The 12,918-nt window shown below is 41.9% G+C and overlaps 1 pseudogene; it reads left to right on the top strand.

Moving 5' to 3' along the window:
• Positions 1-327: 327 nt before the first annotated feature.
• Positions 328-11,140, top strand: LOC115137513 (segment polarity protein dishevelled homolog DVL-3-like; annotated as a pseudogene).
• The last annotated feature ends 1,778 nt before the right edge of the window (positions 11,141-12,918 follow it).

The raw sequence follows: 12,918 nt of genomic DNA, 5'->3' as shown, positions 1-12,918 counted from the left end.
GTGTACCTGTGGATGTATTTCAAGGCCTACCTTCAAACTCAGTGCCTCTTTGCTTGACATCATGGGAAAATCAAAAGAAATCAGCCAAGACCTCAGAAAAAAATTGTAGACCTCCACAAGTCTGGATCATCCTTGGGAGCAATTTTCAAATGCCTGAAGGTACCACATTCATCTGTACTAACAATAGTATGCAAGTATAAACACCATGGGACCACGCAGCTGTCATACCACTCAGGAAGGAGACTCATTCTGTCTCCTAGAGATGAACGTATTTTGGTGCGAAAAGTGCAAATCAATCCCAGAACAACAGCAAAGGACCTTGTGAAGATGCTGGAGGAAACAGGTACAAAAGTATCTATATCCACAGTAAAACCAGTCCTATATCGACATAAATTGAAAGGCCGACATGTTGAATGCACTGAGCTGTCTGAACTACTGGCATACAGCTCAGGCACCCATACATAACACACAAGACATGCCACCAGAGGTCTCTTCACAGTCAGAACAGACTATGGGAGGCGCACAGTACTACATAGTGCCATGACTACATTAAACTTTATTCCACATCAAGTAACTCATGCAAGCAGTAAAATTAGATTTTAAAAAACAGAAACACCTTTTTGGAACAGCAGGGACTGTGAAGCAACACAAACAAACACACGATAACATACGCACTATACACACACGTACACATGGATTTTGTATTGTTGATATGCTGTAGGAAGAGTAGAGGCCTGAGGGCATACACCTAATGTGTTATGAATTAATTGTAATGTTTTAAAATTGTATAACTGCCTTAATTTTGCTGGACCCCAGGAAGAGTAGCTGCCAAGGCAGCAGCTAATGGGGATACATCATAAATACAAATATTATTGAGAGTTCAGGCAATGTCAGACCAATCCAATAGAGCCTGTTGATGGCCATATTAGAAAATGTGTACCATATGGATAAACCAGCAATAGCTAGGCATCATTGTTTAGACATTTCCCAGCTTTATGTAAAGTTTGCACTCATTATGAAGGCATTTTGCGAAAATGGGTTACCTGTACTTCTTTGCTCAATGTTATCCATTCCTATGGGATTTCATATAGAATGCAATGTAAGGGGCGGGTTTCACATGACATTTCTTGATGTTAACAATTTATGGAATCATATCATTTTTATCTGTGAATGTGAGTTTTAATGTAATGTGAAACGACTTCACAATTCAGACAGTTTTTTGACTTATTTTTACCACTATTCTGGTAATATTTTGCTAAATAAATATAACTGACATACTTGGGCCATAATTGTCATTACGAATAGATGTCATTACGAATTAATTTGATTCATACCTTAATTGGTGTTGTATTATGAAGTTAACAATACTGTGTATAAATTACCTTAGTATGAGAAGATGTCATCTCAATCCTGTTGGCCCAACTAATTGTATAGGCGTCATAACATATAATACAGTGATAACCACATTTTAGCTACCTTCGATAAGTGGTAATGATACCAAAATATAATTCACAGACATGGACCTTAATAAAAATCAACATTATACTTTTAAAAATTGTACCTTTTATTTAACTAGGCAGGTAAGTTAATAACACATTTTCATTTTCAATGACCCTAGTGGGTTAACTGCCTTGTTCAGTTATGGAATGACAGAGATTTACCTTGTCAGCTAGGGGATTCGATCTTGCAACTTTTCGGTTACTAGTCCAATGCTCTAACCACTGGGCTACCTTCTGCCACAAAGTGGACAAATGTGTGCCTCTGGCCCATGGACTATTATGCCCACCCAAAAATATAATTCCTTTCTCACTACTAGATTTTATATCATATCCAGTATCCCTGCATATGTTGACACAGAGCACTTTTGATACTGCCATTTATTATCGGAGGAATAGGAGGAGGTTGCTCATGGATGCTGATCTAGTAAATTTTTTGCATTCCCCTTAACGATCAACTTTTTTTCCATTTTTGTCTAAAATGACATACCCAAATCTAACTGCCTGTAGCTCATTCTCTGAAGCAAGAATATGCATTTTCTTGGTACCATGTAAATGTGAAAGGAATGTAGGAGAATATAACACATTAGATCTGATAAAAGATAATACAAAGAAAAAACAATCGTTTTTTGTATATTTTTGGTACCATCTTTGAAATGCAAGAGAAAGGCCATCATGTATTATTCCAGCGCAGTTGCAATTTAGATATTGGCCACTAGATGGAAGCAGTGTATGTGCAAAGTTTTAATCTGATCCAATGAACCATTGCATTTCTGTTCAAAATGTTGTATGAAGACTGCCCAAATGTGCCTAATTTGTTTATTAGTAACTTCATGTTCAAAACTGTGCACTCTTCTCGAACAATAGCATGGTATTATTTCACTGTAATAGCTACTGGAAATTGGACACGGCAGTTAGATTAATACGAATTTAAGCTTTCTGCCAATATCAGATATGTCTGTTCTGGGAAATGTTCTTGTTACTTATACCCGCATGCTAATCGCATTACCTTACGTTAGCTCAACCGTCCCGCAGGGGACCCACCAATCCTGAAGAAGTTTTAAAGGATGTTGGGAGAGTAAGCTCATCCTAGATCTGTGCCTAAGGGCAGGATTTGAATAATGGGTGGCCATACGTGTTATTTTGATGTTGAAGTTCCAGTCCACTATTTTTAGGGCACCTGACCCCAAAGAGTCAATGGGTGAACCTCAAAGGCTTTTCCTTGATTCCTTGCATCCTCTCTCCTTGCCTCCTTATCAAAATGTCAAAGGGGGGCGAGGTCTTCTACTCCAATGCTCTGTAGACGTCACTCTGACACTATGAAGTAGGCGAAGAGAGAGGTTGTGAGAAATCAAAGACAAGTGATTCTGAACCTTGAGCAGAGCCATACTGAGGTGGCCTGGTTACACAACCACCATAGTTGAACCGTGCTGGAAAGAAAATATCGGACCCAGCACAGTTTGGTTCAGGTCGGCACATTGTGTGAAAAGGTAATTATGTACTGTATGACATTATTGATTATATTAATTGATTAGTATTGATATTGTTATTAGGACACACCATAGCAAAACATTTTGCTTACAAAAAACGGGTGTTTTGAAAAATAATTTGTCTTTCTTATTGGACAGGTCCAGGTACTCCCTTCCTATTTCAGTCCGTTTTCTTCCATTTGGTGCCTACTGAATACTACCCGGTTGACCTCTCCTCTCTTCTGCTTGTCTGGCGTCCTCCTCAGGTGGTAGGTTGAATGTTCACATGTGTCCAGAGCGGGAGCCGCGGCGACCGGAGCTGGCGAGGTACGAGAGCTCGTCAACGCTGATGAGTTCTAAGCTTCTTCGACTCTGAAGACGGTGATGCATCCAGTCGGTGAGCACCACACACAAACACTGATGAATCGATATATTTGGAGTGGAACATCCCTTTAACACGTAGAGATCACCTCGAGGTTGTTCATTGCTGCCAATGTTGGTTGCAATAGACCCTGAAGGGTTAGAGCCAAGAGGAAGTGGTAGGGAGGTGATTGACTACTCATTCATTCATACTCACACTCACATACCTGTACCCAAGACACAATAAAATGTGTCCTCTCACATGACAAAATGGACCACGTTGCGCATCCACTTGATGCATACACTCTACGTGATTGCTACCAATTCTTATTAAAGCTCCCACAAATCATATGCTCTAGAAAATCCACACTAAATACTGTTGCTTTTCTCTTTCAGCTCAATGGCCACATTTATGTTTGGCTCAAATGTATAGAGTCACATGTGGCCATTTAACCACTGGCAGATGAATGTACGTTGTGTGTCATGTCACCTTTGTGATGTCATCACCCACAGGTTCAGTGGTTCCACGGAGAAGAGCACGTCGTCGAGGCTCGTGAGACGATATTGGCGGCGACGGCGGAAACCCAAAGCGCCACGGATGGAGAGGGTAAGACACACACACACACACAGACCACACAGATGCCAGTTTGCTTTGTATTCAGTGGTCCTTGTGCATGTCCTCACCTCTATCTCTTTCAGTCATTCCTCTACTCCTCCCTCTCCTCCTGTCCAGTCGAACATCACCACTGTCACTTTAAATATGGGTGAGTAGTACAGTTAGCCTATATCTGTGTAATGTATATAACTTTACGTCCATATGATATTTTATATATATTTAGTGACTTATGCCTTGACTTAAAGATTCAGAGATCACACACTGGGCACAGACGTCAGCTTAACGTCTCATTTTGATTTACATTTGGTTGAGCTGTCAACTACCATGAATTTAACCTGAAATCAACAACACATTTCACCATGGATTTAGGTTAAAAGTTGGGTGAAAAAAGACAATGCCCTTCCCACAGTGTTTCAACGTCATCACATTGTTTCCACGTCATTCAACCCCAAAAAACAATGTTGATTCCAGCAGTAGATCAGAACTCCTTCTCTGAGAAGCTTTGTGAATACGAGACCAGAGTCCAGACTCCCTTTTTGAAGAGGGATTCATGTTTCTCATTCACTCTGTTGGCGAAGGTATCCTTTTTTTGTTCAACACACTTTCTTTCTCTTGTAATTGCTTTTCCTTCCTCCTCTCCTCCTTCTCCTTCCATGCAGAGAAGTATAACTTCCTGGGCATCAGTATTGTGGGTCAGAGTAACGAGAAAGGAGATGGAGGAATCTACATCGGCTCTATCATGAAGGGAGGGGCAGTGGCCGCCGACGGACACATCGAGCCTGGAGACATGCTGCTGCAGGTGTGTGTTAAGAGTGTGTATGTTTAACAGTGGTGGAAAAAGTACCCAATTGTCATACTTGAGTAAAAGAAAAGACACCTTAACAGAAAATGACTTATGTCAAATTAAGTCAACCAGTAAAATACTAATTAAGTATCACAACTAAATGCAATTGATCAAATATATTGAAGTATCAAAGTATAAATCATTTCAAAATCCTCATTATGCAAACCAGACGGCACGATGTTGTTGTTTTTAAATTATGGACAGCCAGGGAACACTCCAACACTCAGACATAATTTACAGAAAGCCAGGGGTACACTCCAGCACTCAGACATAATTTACAGATAGCCAGGGGAACACTCCAGCACTCAGACATAATTTACAGATAGCCAGGGGAACACTCCAGCACTCAGACATAATTTACAGATAGCCAGGGGAACACTCCAACATTCAGACATAATTTACAGATAGCCAAGGGAACACTCCAACATTCAGACATAATTTACAGATAGCCAGGGGAACACTCCAACATTCAGACATAATTTACAGATAGCCAGGGGTACACTCAGACATAATTTACAGATAGCCAGGGGAACACTCCAACACTCAGACATAATTTACAGATAGCCAGGGGAACACTCCAACACAGACATAATTTACAGATAGCCAGGGGAACACTCCAACCCTCAGACATAATTTACAGATAGCCAGGGGTACACTCAGACATAATTTACAGATAGCCAGGGGTACACTCCAACACTCAGACATAATTTACAGATAGCCAGGGGTACACTCCAACATTCAGACATCATTTACAGATAGCCAGGGGAACACCAACACAGACATAATTTACAGATAGCCAGGGGAACACTCCAACACTCCGACATCATTTACAGATAGCCAGGGGAACACTCCAACACTCAGACATAATTTACAGATAGCCAGGGGAACACTCCAACATTCAGACATCATTTACAGATAGCCAGGGGAACACTCCAACACAGACATAATTTACAGATAGCCAGGGGTACACTCAGACATAATTTACAGATAGCCAGGGGAACACTCCAACACAGACATAATTTACAGATAGCCAGGGGAACACTCCAACACTCAGACATCATTTACAGATAGCCAGGGGAACACTCCAACACTCAGACATAATTTACAGATAGCCAGGGGTACACTCAGACATAATTTACAGATAGCCAGGGGTACACTCCAACACTCAGACATAATTTACAGATAGCCAGGGGTACACTCCAACACTCAGACATAATTTACAGATAGCCAGGGGTACACTCCAACATTCAGACATAATTTACAGATAGCCAGGGGAACACCAACACAGACATAATTTACAGATAGCCAGGGGAACACTCCAACACTCCGACATCATTTACAGATAGCCAGGGGAACACTCCAACACTCAGACATAATTTACAGATAGCCAGGGGAACACTCCAACATTCAGACATCATTTACAGATAGCCAGGGGAACACTCCAACACAGACATAATTTACAGATAGCCAGGGGTACACTCAGACATAATTTACAGATAGCCAGGGGAACACTCCAACACAGACATAATTTACAGATAGCCAGGGGAACACTCCAACACTCAGACATCATTTACAGATAGCCAGGGGAACACTCCAACACTCAGACATAATTTACAGATAGCCAGGGGTACACTCAGACATAATTTACAGATAGCCAGGGGTACACTCCAACACTCAGACATAATTTACAGATAGCCAGGGGTACACTCCAACTTTCAGACATCATTTACAGATAGCCAGGGGAACACCAACACAGACATAATTTACAGATAGCCAAGGGAACACTCCAACACTCCGACATCATTTACAGATAGCCAGGGGAACACTCCAACAGTCAGACATAATTTACAGATAGCCAGGGGAACACTCCAACATTCAGACATCATTTACAGATAGCCAGGGGAACACTCCAACACAGACATAATTTACAGATAGCCAGGGGTACACTCAGACATAATTTACAGATAGCCAGGGGAACACTCCAACACAGACATAATTTACAGATAGCCAGGGGAACACTCCAACCCTCAGACATCATTTACAGATAGCCAGGGGTACACTCAGACATAATTTACAGATAGCCAGGGGTACACTCCAACACTCAGACATAATTTACAGATGGCCAGGGGAACACTCCAACATTCAGACATAATTTACAGATAGCCAGGGGAACACTCCAACATTCAGACATAATTTACAGATAGCCAGGGGTACACTCAGACATAATTTACAGATAGCCAGGGGTACACTCCAACACTCAGACATAATTTACAGATAGCCAGGGGAACACCAACACAGACATAATTTACAGATAGCCAGGGGAACACTCCAACACTCAGACATCATTTACAGATAGCCAGGGGAACACTCCAACACTCAGACATCATTTACAGATAGCCAGGGGAACACTCCAACATTCAGACATCATTTACAGATAGCCAGGGGAACACTCCAACACTCAGACATAATTTACAGATAGCCAGGGGTACACTCAGACATAATTTACAGATAGCCAGGGGTACACTCCAACACTCAGACATAATTTACAGATAGCCAGGGGAACACTCCAACACTCAGACATCATTTACAGATAGCCAGGGGAACACTCCAACATTCAGACATCATTTACAGATAGCCAGGGGAACACTCCAACACTCAGACATAATTTACAGATAGCCAGGGGTACACTCAGACATAATTTACAGATAGCCAGGGGTACACTCCAACACTCAGACATAATTTACAGATAGCCAGGGGAACACTCCAACATTCAGACATCATTTACAGATAGCCAGGGGAACACTCCAACATTCAGCCATAATTTACAGATAGCCAGGGGAACACTCCAACATTCAGACATCATTTACAGATAGCCAGGGGAACACTCCAACATTCAGACATAATTTACAGATAGCCAGGCTTACACTACAACATTCAGATATAATTTACAAACAAAGAATTTGTGTTTAGTGAGTCTGCCAGATCAGAGGCAGTAGGGTGTGAATTGTACCATTTCCCTGTCCTGCTAAGCATTCAAAATGTAATTTTGGGTGTCAGGGGAAATGCATGGAGTAAAAAATACATTATTTTCTTTAGAAATGTAGTGAAGTAAAAGTAAAAGTTTAAAAAATAAATAATAATAGTAAAGTACAGAAACTAATTAAGTAGTGCTTTAAAGTATTTGTACTTACGTACTTTATTCCACTGGTGTTTAAGTGACAAGACAGTGAGAATAAGAGGGATGGTTTGAGGTCTTTAATTGGACATGGTTGGTAGGATTGCCTGCTTTCTTTCCCTCCCTTTTCTACATCCCCCATCTCTCATTCCCTCTCTTCTTCAGGTGAATGACATCAACTTTGAGAACATGAGCAATGCTGATGCAGTAAGAGTACTGAGGGAGATTGTGCATAAGCCAGGGTAAGGAGCAGTCTCTCTCACACTGAAACCTACTGAGTATCGCACAGTGCTGATGCAGTAAGAGTACTGAGGGAGATTGTGCATAAGCCAGGGTAAGGAGCAGTCTCTCACACACTGAAACCTACATGCTGATACGTGCTGAGGATCACACATTGCTTCTGGTATGTTTGTGTGTGTGTTATAAACTGTGTTAACTGAGTGTTCGCTGTGTGTAATTGTTGACAGTCCTATAACTCTGACTGTGGCTAAGTGCTGGGATCCTAACCCTCGAGGATGCTTCACACTGCCGAGAAGTGAGTATATTATATATGGATATATTTTCCTCTTGGGAAGATCAAATGTCACCTCTAAGATTTGACATTCTTTCATTTGCTTTCATTGGGGGGGAAATCGATGTAAATGTGTTTCATCATTACTTAGTCTTCAAGATAGATCATGTTCCACAGAGGCGATACACCCCTTTCTCTGTGTAGGTGAGCCGATCCGTCCCATAGACCCTGCTGCCTGGGTGTCCTACACTGCAGCAATGACAGGGGCGTACCCAGTGTGCGGTATGAGTCCTTCTATGAGCACCATTACCTCCACCAGCTCCTCCATCACAAGCTCCATCCCTGAGACTGAGCGTAAGTCACCCCTCCCTTTCCCTCTCCACCCTCCCCAGTGGGCAAAAGTTGGCATGGGACAACCTAATGACAAAAGGTTGTGGTTGGAATGTGGTTGTGACGTCAGATAACCAGATTACAACCAGCTAAAAATTTAATTTTCACAACGACATCGACCCCTGGTGGAAAAAAACACATTTTGGTCTAAGCAACGTCAAGATTACAATTTTTAATTTTTTAAATTTTAAAGTCAGTTAAGAACACATTCTTATTTTCAATGACGGCCTGGGAACAGTGGGTTAACTGCCTGTTCAGGGGCAGAACGACAGATTTGTACCTTGTCAGCTCGGGGGTTTGAACTCGCAACCTTCCGGTTACTAGTCCAACGCTCTAACCACTAGGCTACGCTGCCGCCCCGATGTATTTTTCTGGTCTCTAAAAAGACATGTAGAGAAACGTGTCCTATTCCAGTCAGTATAACCTGTCCATGATGACATGATAAAATAAATACCTGCTGGGTCGTTGCACGACCGCCACTTCTGCTTACCTCAATTCCCGCTTGCTTCTGCTGCTGAATGAATGAAAGGCTCCCTTTGTGTTTCCCAGTGGACGAAACTGGTTGAAATAATGTTATGATGTAATTTCAACCAGTTTTGCTCACTTTTGCCTGCTGGGTTGTTTCACTACTGCAGCTATCAGACTGTTGCTCTCTTTCCTTCTTTCCCTCCCAGGGTTTGATGACTTTCATCTATCCATTCACAGCGACATGGCAACAATCGCTAAAGCGATGGCCAATCCAGAGTCTGGTCTGGAGGTGTGAGACAGGATGTGGCTCAAGATCACAATCCCCCCGCCTTCATAGGTATTCTTTCTCTCTTCACTCTCTCCTCTGTCTGTATTGTCTCGCTTTCATAGGGACTCTTGTTAAGGTCTCTCTCACCCTCTCCATCTGTCTGTCTCCGTCCCAGGATCGGATGTGGTGGACTGGCTCTACCATCACATGGAGGGCTTCACTGACCGTCGTGAGGCCAGGAAGTACGCCAGCAACCTGCTGAAGGCCGGCTACATCCGGCACACCGTCAACAAGATCACCTTCTCCGAGCAGTGCTACTACATCTTCGGAGACCTCTGTGGCAGTGAGTCTTAGTATCTCTTTCTCTTCCACAAGATAGCTTTCTTTATGACTCTTCACCTCTCCATCTTCGGAGACCACTGCGGCAGTGAGTCTCATTATCTCTTTCTCTTACATAAGATAGCTTTCTTTATGACTCTTCACCTCTCCATCTTCGGAGACCGCTGTGGCAGTGAGTCTTATTATCTCTTCCACAAGATAGCTTTCTTTATGACTCTTCACCTCCATCTTCGGAGACCTCTGTGGCAGTGAGTCTTATTATCTCTTCCACAAGATAGCTTTCTTTGACTCTTCACCTCTCCTTTACTCTTTCTTCTTTTACAACGTATTTTTTATGTTGAAGTTAAGAGTAATGTTTATCCCTTTTTACTCCTTCCACCTATCCTACTTTCTCTCCTCTCCCTCATCTTCTCCATCCATTTTCCTTCCTCCCATCTCTCTCAGATATGGCTAACCTCTCCCTGGGAGACCACAATGGGTCGAGTGGGGCGTCCGACCAGGACACCCTTGCTCCTCTGCCCCATGCCCCCTGGCCTTCCCCTACCAGTACCCCATCCTGCACCCCTACAACCCACACTCTCTGCACGAGCCCCCCCGAAGCCAACCTGGAGGGAGGGGCATCCTCCATGCTGATGAGGAAACCACTAGTTATCGTTGTAGTATTTTCAGTGGGGCAAAAAAGTATTTAGTCAGCCACCAATTGTGTAAGTTCTCCCACATTTATTTGAAAATTATGGTGGAAAATAAGTATTTGGTCAATAACAAAAGTTTATCTCAATAGTTTGTTATATACCCTTTGTTGGCAATGACAGAGGTCAAACTTTTCTGTAAGTTGAGTTTTTACCAAAAAGTTATATTTTGGTTTCATCTGACCATATGACATTCTCCCAATTTTTTTCTGGATCATCCAAATGCTCTCTAGCAAACTTCAGACGGGCCTGGACATGTACTGGGGGACATGTCTGGCACTGCAGGATTTGAGTCCCTGGTGGCGTAGTGTGTTACTGATGGTAGGCTTTGTTACTTTGGTCCCAGCTCTCTGCAGGTCATTCACTAGGTCACCCCGTGTGGTTCTGGTATTTTTGCTCACCGTTCTTGTGATCATTTTGACCCCACGGGGTGAGATCTTGCGTGGAGCCCCAGATCGAGGGAGATTATCAGTGGTCTTGTATGTCTTCCATTTCCTAATAATTGCTCCCACAGTTGATTACTTCAAACCAAGCTACTTACCTATTGCAGATTCAGTCTTCCCAGCCTGGTGCAGGTCTACAAATTTGTTTCTGGTGTCCTTTGACAGCTCTTTGGTCTTGTCCATAGTGGAGTTTGGAGTGTGACTGTTTGAGGTTGTGGACAGGTGTTGTTTATACTGATAACAAGTTCAAACAGGTGCCATTAATACAGGTAACAGGTCGAGGACAGAGGAGCCTCTTAAAGAAGAAGTTACAGGTCTGTGAGAGCCAGAAATCTTGCTTGTTTGTAGGTGACCAAATACTCATTTTCCACCATAATTTGCAAATAAATTCATTAAAAATACTACAATGTGATTTTCTGGATTTTTTTTCTCATTTTGTCTCATAGTTGAAGTGTACCTATGATGAAAATTACAGGCCTCTCATCTTTTTAAGTGGGAGAACTTGCACAATTGGTGGCTGACTAAATACTTTTTTGCCCCACTGTATGCCTGGAGCAAAAATGGTGAGCAAAGATTTGAGTTTTTAACAATCTATTCTGAATATTACTATCAGCGCAAGATCAGGAGTGCTACTCAAGGAAACTCACATTAAGCTCTGTGTCTATTCACTAATTGACCACCGTGGGGAAAACTCAGGGGGGTTCTCATAGGCTGCCAGCAAAAATAGCCTCTATTTACAGGTTGCTTTTGACTGCATTTCACACCACTTTTAGATTATAATTGTAAGGCTTGCTTGAATCTCCTGTCGCAAATCAACTGCTTTATACTTAAAAAACACGTCAACCAATAAAATGCTCTGGCTTTAACATCAGACTGACAATGAGGTTGTACACTAAGTGTATGTCAAATTGGCCCATAACTTCACCTAACAATAACATAGACCTACTGTAGGACCCATAACTTCACCTAACAATAACATAGACCTACTGTAGGACCCGTAACTTCACCTAACAGACCTACCGTACGACCCATAAATTCACCTAACAACAACATAGACAGAGGACTATAAATCAGTTAATATTTCAGGTGAAACATGGAAACTAAAATGTCTTTGTCATGACATTTCCTAACCTGATCACCAGATAATTTTGTGAATAATCCCACTATGCTACTCTGTAATGTGTTGTCATTCTAAATGTCCTGAATAAAGGAAAATAGCTCTGTGTGTTGAACAATAGCTAATCAATCAAGGAACCATTCTCTACACATTATGAGTAAAGTATCTCTGTGTCCAAACAGACTAACGACAACCTACTGTAAATCAAGCAGACAATAACACATTATAAACACCAATTTGTTAGGGATGTTGGATCCAACGTAGAGCACGGCATAACTGTCTTTACCAGAGTAATGAATGAAGAAGCACTTTGGTTGTTGTTGGTTGTTTTGTGGTGTTTGTCATTTGACTGTCCAAAAAATTCTCTGACAGCAAGATCCAGTATTTAAATTCATCATATGACGAGCTTAATGTTATGACTATAACTACTGTTCCCTGAAGGAGGGATACTAAATGAAACGGCCCCTGGCAGACCACCCAGACCTAACCCCACAAGGTGCGTCAGTTTTATCAATTTATTCATTGTCTTTCATTTGAAACACTCCTCTCAATGTTGAGTAAGGACGCACAACTAATTACACATATAGAAGTAGGATTAGTCTACCTGGCATGTGTGCAAATGTAGGCCTATAAATGTGCCCATTTGGGGATGTCTGATAGTATTTCTGATTGTCTTAACACTGAACCACTAATGAGTTCAGGAGTTTCTCAAAGTATTTTTTCTTCTTCAACT

This window comes from Oncorhynchus nerka, linkage group LG11, assembly GCF_034236695.1.
Source record: "Oncorhynchus nerka isolate Pitt River linkage group LG11, Oner_Uvic_2.0, whole genome shotgun sequence".
NCBI lineage: Eukaryota > Metazoa > Chordata > Actinopteri > Salmoniformes > Salmonidae > Oncorhynchus > Oncorhynchus nerka.
Note: the sequence above shows the minus strand (reverse complement) of the source record. Positions and strands in the feature narration are given on the sequence as shown.